This window comes from Phocoena sinus, chromosome 14, assembly GCF_008692025.1.
Source record: "Phocoena sinus isolate mPhoSin1 chromosome 14, mPhoSin1.pri, whole genome shotgun sequence".
NCBI classification, from domain to species: Eukaryota; Metazoa; Chordata; class Mammalia; order Artiodactyla; family Phocoenidae; genus Phocoena; species Phocoena sinus.
This window is the reverse complement of record NC_045776.1, coordinates 65,276,129-65,283,309: the sequence shown is the minus strand read 5'-3', so window position 1 is coordinate 65,283,309 and position 7,181 is coordinate 65,276,129.

Genomic DNA, 7,181 nt, shown 5'->3' with positions numbered 1-7,181 from the left:
TTGGCTCTGAGCCTCTTTTCAGTGAGAAGCTTCTGTGGAGGGATCTGCAAGGGAGGCTTCTCTGCACTGAGATCTCTGTGAATGGAGAGAGGAGAAACACAGGGTCGTGCCTGTGACCCGAGACAGCGCAGGTGTCCCAGGAACCCGCACAGGTGAGGACAGAGCCCACCTGCCCCTCCCTCAGCGTCTGGAGTAAATTCACCAGAGTAGGTGCTGTGTCTGGACCCAGAAATGCTCCCAGCACAGCCACGTCCCTCCTCATTTCCTTCACCTCATCCCACAAATTGTGAGTCCCGGGCTGTACGGATGTCCCCACAGCTCAAATACTGACATGAGCTCTGCTTTCTGCTCCCTCCTCCCCCCTCAACCTCTTTACTGTGCTGTAAACAGGGCTGCATTTTCCTAAAACTCAGGGGTCATCCAGCCTCTGAGTAATTGCGCGGGGAAGCTATGGATTATTTCTTCCTTCAGAATTAACTGAGACCCCACACGAGGTGAGTCCTGAGGATTTAGCAGAGGAAGCCCTGGCTCCATCTCTCAAGACGGGCTGTGTTTTCTTCTGCCCCAGGTGATGTTTCCATGAATTCTCCGAAAGAACCTCAACTGCAGAAACATTTTCCTCAGGTCCCTGAAGTCCGAATCATCCTCTCTTTTCCGAAATCAAACTAGACAATCTCCCCTGGTCCCCCAGCTGCAGACACCTGGACCCAGCAGGGCCCGTGAGCCTGGGCTCTGGTGAGGGCGCAGGAAGATGGGGCTGTGGCCCCCCTGCCCTGTGCTTCCTGGGCCTGCAGACCTGCAGCTGTGGTGTCAGGGCTCCATCCTTCCCAGTCCTGCAGGGAGGACAGGGGACAGGCGTCTACACTCCACGTGACCCGGGCTTCTGTTCTGTGGAGTTGCTAACAGAAGTGTCACCCTGATTCCTCCTTCCACCTGAAGGAGATCCTGCTCCAGGGACGTGGCTTCCTGCCCATGTGGCTTCCTTCCTCAGCCCCAGCCCTGGAGCCTGGAGGCTCATACAGAGAAGCCACCCCAGGGATGGGTTTGCTTGGAGATGCAACCTCAGGGGTGGAGAAGCCACAAGAGGGACAGGGGCCACTGGGGCTCAGGGTGGACTTTGAGGGAATGGCTTCCTGAGGACACACAGGCACAGCCTCTCTCTCTCTCTCTCTCTCTCTCTCTCTCTCTCACACACACACACACACACACACACACTGTCCTGGATTCTGCAGGTTCCAGGCTTCTCTGTCCCTCCAGGAATCAGGGGTCAGTCTGTGCTCACCCAGCCTTCCTTAGAGTCAGGCTCCCCAGGAGTCAGGATGTCCCTCCACAGAGAACACCAGGGACAGTGACAGTGACAGAACTGGGTCCTGGGTCAGGGATGGCCAGGATGCCCGACCCCCTTCTCTGCTGGGATGAGTCTGACCCTCAGGATCCCAGGGTGAGTCTCTGCTCCCTGTCGGCCCCTCACCCCCTGGACAGTCTCTGGGGTCCAGATGGTGCCTGAGGCTGATCGGGACTCTGGGACGGCGGCCTCAGAGCTGTGCTTCAGGCCCGAGGGGACACGAGGCACAGCCCTCGCACCCTGTGCTGTCCAGCCCGGACACTCACTCAGTCACCACCCCTGACACTCCCACCCAGGCGGAACCTCTGCTCACAAGGCTCCCGTCCCAGCCCAGAGTCACAGGGCCTGTCACCTCAGGGACATTGTCCACATTGTCTCCACTCCCCACGACTCAGACCTGGGACATCTGACAGAAATTCCTGGGTCCAGTGAGAGTGGGAAATAGAAATCCCTTCCTCTAGTGATCGGGTGTTTGGAGGAGGGAGTTCTGTCTCCCTCCTGACAGAGCTGGACACGGGAGCAGGTGTCACAGATAAGAACAAACACAGTTCCATGCTGGATCTGGTCCTTTCGCTCAAGGTCTGTGCTCTGTGGCCTGAGCATGGTCAGGCTGGCTCTGCATCTTGAAAAGGAATGCCACCTGCAGCCTAAAATATGCAGAGTAGCCCTCTGTCAGGGCTCTGCCTCCCAGGCTTGACATGCGAGGTCAAGGTCTAACACTCTTCATTCATATAGGTACAGAAAGGTGCAGCACCAAGAATAACCTTTGTCTTGTTGGAGGTTTCCAGGAACATCCTGACCGGACCTGCGTGGACAGCTGCACAAAGGGTCATCGCATCGCCTCCGGGGTCTGGTCTCCACCAAGAAGTTTGCAACAAGCAGCCACACCCTCTCCCCTTTCAGTTTAAAAGAAGCCTGGATTTTAACTCGGGTAAATGTCTTTGGGGCACTAGACCGCCATCTCCTCTGTCTGCTGGCTTTCCAAGTAAAGTCATTATTCCTGGTCCCAAGACCTCGTCTCTCCATTCATTGGCCTGTCCTGGGGTGAGCAGTATGAGTGTGACTGGGCACCAGTGCAAACAGAATCACCAAGTGCCAAGCTACGAACTATCCCTTGCCTGGTTGGTGGGATGACAGGGAAGTGGACATCCAGCACCTGTGACTGGTGCCCCGCTGGTCCTCCAGCCGCTCCCTGCAGGCCTCCTGCCCCTGGTCCGGAGTCTCTGATCTGTCCCTGACCCTGAAGGCTTAAGTGAGCTGAGCTGCTCTGTTTCTCTTGAGCTCTTGAGAAGCTCCTCATCTCCAGGCCTGGGAGACCCCCCTCAGTAAGGACGTGGCCTTCAGATCCTTCGCTTGCTACTTTCTCCAGTTTAACCCCACGACTTCAAATGCCATTCCCACTCTGTTGGGGATGATATTGGATAAATACCAGTTGTCCTGGCCTTGGACCTTATAAATCCAAACCACCATTAAATCCATGAAGCTCTTAACAAAAGTCATTGATCAGGGACTTCTCTGGTGGTCCAGTGGTTAAGAATACACCTTCCAATGCCAGGGACACAAGTTTGATCCCTAGGTGGGGAACTAAGATCCCACATGCCGCGGGGCAACCGAGCCCGCGCACCGCAACTACTGAGCAGGTGGGCCACAACCAGAGGGCTGTGCGCTACAACTAAGACCTGATGCAGCCAAAAATAATATAAATAAATGAATAAACATTAAAAAAATTCATTGATCAGAGGATGACGCAGATCAGGGAGCAGGTCCTGAGGGTTCCTTAGGTCAGAAATGCAGGAAGAACTTCTTAAAAAGGGTGAGAGTTGCATTTACAATAATATTCTTTTTATGTCAACCTCTTATTGACAGAAATTGTAAATAAATGTCTGTAAATTGGAAATGTATACATTTGGTACATTAGAGAGTCAAAAGAAATTAAGTACTGCCAGAATAACATTCACAGGCCAAGGAGAACCCACAGATGGAATAAAGAACAATAGACATTGTTCCCCTAACGTTTTGATATTCTCTGGGCAAAGACATAAATAAAAGTCAAAGAATGTACAGTGGGGACTGGGTGACCAAAACAGGGAACTGTATAACAACAACAGATAAACAAACATGCAATTGTGACCCACGTAGATTTCCTACCAGGTAGCTCCAGGCCTGCGGGAACTGAGACCAGGACTCTTTTCTCATCTGCGGGAGGTGGGGCCACCAGCAGCTTCCTGCTCAGGCTCTGGCTGGAGCTTCTGTTGCTGCTTCTGCTGCCGCCCTGGGTCCACGTTCATCCCTGGGGGCCTGCCGGGGTGTGGAGGCTCCTCTTTCCCCTCCGTCCTCAAAGTCCCTTCAGCAGCCCATTCCTAGGGGAGGGTCTCAAAGGAAACAGAAAGGCCATGTGCCCATCGCTGGGGATGCAGCGTTCTTTGCCCTGAAGCTCAGGGGATGAGGTGGGGGGGGGTCGGTGGAGGTCATCTCAGACCTGAACTCTGACTCGGGAACCCTGAGCCTCCATCACTGGGGTCATCTCCCAATTCCCAGGAGTTTCTAGGGCTATGACCCCCTCTCATCAGCCCTCAGGATGAACGCCTGTGCTTTGCTCACAGGGGAGATTTCTTCGGACACTTTTGCACTGACACCAGAGCATCTAAGGTGCATCACACATTTGGGTCTTTTGGAACAACTACCTCTCCGTGCCCCTCAATCATCCAACCATTGATTCTTCCTGTTTACTTGCGGTGTCTAACACTTGCTGAATGGTGCTGAATAATAATGGAGCTAAAAGTCACATTGGCTGCTCCTGATTTGTGGCGTTTCCACAAATTATCATCACCAGGCACCAATCAGAGAATAGTGGGTGCTCTTACCATATATGTTTCACAAATCACTACATAAGTTCTTGATACATTAATGACATTTTTCTCAAACTGAAAAGAAAAAGTGTTTTATGCTTTTCCTTTCCCCCATAGTTAGTGGAGGCAGTGCTGGGCCATTTCAGTCCCTTAGATGGTCACACGTCCAGGGCCGCCCTTTTGTGTGGCTCATCTTACTGTCCACGGGCGGCAGACCCCACCTCAATATTCCCTCCTCTCTATTGTTTGTTACCTGCCCTACAAAAAGGAGAAGAAACACTTATCACAACCCCATATCGGGCTCTAACTAGGATCTTCCACAGTGTTATGAGGAGTAATGACCTACAAAAATTTCTTGGTTTTTTTGTTACTAAAAATGAAGAAGCAAAAGGATATTTTTTAAAATGCCATTCATGAGGGCATCAAAAAGAATAAAATACTTAGGACTAGGATTAGCCGAGTAGGTGAGAGGCTTATAAACTGAAAACTACAAAACATTGCTGAGAAAAATTAAAGCAGATGTAAATAAGTGAAAGGAGACCTGTTCATGGATTGGAGGACTTCATCCTGTGAAAGTGTTGATCAATCCTGCCCAGTTGATCTGCGCGTTCAAAGCAACCCCATCATGTGCTCCCTTCTCCCAGTTTAATCCCCAAAGGTCCACAGATCACCCCGCTCTGGTTCTTTGGGAGGAAGGTGGAAAAATATTTGTTCTTTTGGACCTAGATATTAGATACCCAACCCCTGGAATTCTACTCCATGGCAAAGACAGGCATCAAAAGGCCTGTGCCGCCCTACAAATGACAGAAATATAGAGATCCATAGGCAGACACACGCCCAGTAGGGTGAAGAGCAGTCATGTCAAATTGGAGTAGCTGGTAGCCCTCCACCTCTGCACACACTTGGTGAGAGAAAGAGTTACCATGCTCACCCAGCCGCATCTCCAGACCCCACCCATCCCCTTGGAGAAGTAAGTGTCCCAGGTGACTGACTACATTCACTAGGAACAGAAAGCCCCCAGACCCAGAAGACAAACTGGTATACTCCCCCCAGCAACACAGCCTAGCCTCTCACAGTCGCTGGGGTCTGGCTGCAGTAAAACACTTCAGCATTCACATAATATTAACAGCTAGTATTTATTAATAACAAACACTTCATTATTCTCATAACATTAAAAGCTAATACCCATTGAATGCTAGGGATGGGTAATATGGTAGGCTGCATTCCAAAACTTGGCACGTGTTAGCCATTTAAAAAAAAAAAAGGCCTGTGCCAGGTGGGCTGAGGGGACCCAACAGGAGAATCTACAACAACCACCACAGTGACAACGTCAAACTGTAAGAGAACCACGGAGAATTAGGATGAGGTCTGAGCCACTTTGATACTCACAACCTTACACCTCTTACATGTCTTAAGGTGAAGGTGGACCCGTAATGACCCCAGACCCCTGGTAGGGGCAAACTCAACTGTCAGGTGATCCTGAAATATCTGAGGACAATCACTGTGCAATTATTCCTTCTAATTCTCCCTTTTTCTCTTACGTGTTAAATCCTCCTTATCTTCAAATCTGATGCACACAAAATTACATATCTTTCCCACTGTAGCAGAGGAACTTTGTTTAATAGGCATCAAAGCGTCTAGTGTGGATCTCTGTCTGACAGGATTTGAGGCCTCAGACACAGATAATGAGAAAGGAACACAATTACCACGCACATTGTGTGAAACAGACACTGTAGCAGCAACTCTGAAATGAATATGAAATCACGTTTCATATCACACTGTGAGAACAAGAATTTTGTGGCCGTACTTCAAAACTTAACTGGAGAATTTTTCTCTTCCCACACTCCTCTTTCATCCCAGCCCCCCTCGCCTTCTCTTACCAGCCCTTCTGCTCCATATCAGACCGTTTAGGGAAATTCAGATAAAAAATGCTCCAAGATGTTCACACCAACGTGTTCAGATACAGTATAATTTTAATTTCTGATCATGAGTCACATGTTTTCCTATTTTTATCTGATGTTTTGGAAGAATCCCAAACTTTAATGGTTGTATTATTACTTTTCTTCTAAAAAACTGCAGGTACATTGAAGCCACCCTAGTTTCTTGATGGCTTCTCAGAGAAAAGGGAAGCTGCCCCCCACATCTGGTGCTGGTCTGGGTGTCAGCATGCCCAGCCTGGATGCGCTGGACTGTTGTGACCAGCAATGGTGTCAAAGGCTGTGTCGGCGGAGACCCCGGTCCCTCCACAGACCACACGGGACTCTGCGGGTCTGCACTGGGTTTCCTGCTGGAGCAAGCAGGGCTCACTGATCCTCCACAAGGAGCAAGAAGTGATTCCACTGGGGAGGGAGCGAGGGTCACAGTCACGGGATGAATGTGATGTTTGGGATGAACTCGATCCCTGGGGCCAGGAGGGGGAGAGCACATCCATTTATAACTCAGCCTTCAGGCTCTGCAGAGAAGAATTCAGATTTGAGAAACGTAGGATGTGGGGGAGCTGATTAGGGGAAGGATGTCAAGCTCATCACTCAGTGTCTCATCCCTGTGCTGTCCCCGGTCTGTGTGAAGTCCCAGCATCTGCCTCCTTCGAGACCTCCACCAGGGGACATCAGGTGATGCTGGTCACAGAGAGGCAGGAAGCTGATTTGCATGAGGCCCCTCCTCCTCCCAACAGGTCTGGGAGGCGTGAAAAGGCCCGAGGACCCCACACTCCAGCCCAGGAGGCTGAGGAGGCTGTGTCCTTGGAGTGTCGCCACCATGGCCTGTTCAGCGCTTCTGCTCGGGCTCCTCACTTATGGCTTAGGTCAGGCGCTGGGACTCTGCATCCTTGGGGGCACCTACAAGCAGGGCCTCAGGGGATACTGTCTCCATGACAAGCCTTGTCTCTCTCCTGTCAGTTTTAGGGGTGGATTCTCAGACTGTGGTCCAGGAGCCGTCAGTGTCAGTGTCTTCAGGAGGGACGATCACTCTCACCTGTGGCCTTAGCT